The sequence below is a fragment of the Penaeus monodon genome, chromosome 32, assembly GCF_015228065.2.
Source record: "Penaeus monodon isolate SGIC_2016 chromosome 32, NSTDA_Pmon_1, whole genome shotgun sequence".
Taxonomy (NCBI): domain Eukaryota; kingdom Metazoa; phylum Arthropoda; class Malacostraca; order Decapoda; family Penaeidae; genus Penaeus; species Penaeus monodon.
This window is the reverse complement of record NC_051417.1, coordinates 7,166,817-7,167,139: the sequence shown is the minus strand read 5'-3', so window position 1 is coordinate 7,167,139 and position 323 is coordinate 7,166,817. Positions and strand designations below refer to the sequence as shown.

The following is a 323-nucleotide window of genomic DNA, read 5'->3' as shown; positions in this document are numbered from 1 at the left end:
CGTAATGTGTATTGTTGATTAATTTTACTAGTGAGTTAGTATTGTCTGAATTCGGGTTTTGTGTTTCCCTTTGTCTGTCTGTTTGTCTACTTACTGATTCCTTGTTATCATACCCGAAACACATCACGTCAGGCTATTAAAATGATTTTCAAGCGCGTAAAATAATAAGAGTTAGTCAGTAAATAAACAAAAGGGAAATGAGGATATTACATAAGAAAATAATATATACAAAATGATAAAAATAAATACTAAGCACACCAGCGACGGGAGGAAATGAAGGGAAACCACGAGAATATACGGTAAAGATCAGTTCATATGGTATT

The 323-nt window shown here is 32.8% G+C and overlaps 1 protein-coding gene across 1 annotated transcript in view; it reads right to left on the bottom strand.

The window, feature by feature from the left end:
• Positions 1–323, bottom strand: part of LOC119593530 (myosin-2 heavy chain, non muscle-like) — a 15,436-nt gene that overhangs the window by 14,635 nt on the left and 478 nt on the right. The window lies entirely within an intron of this gene.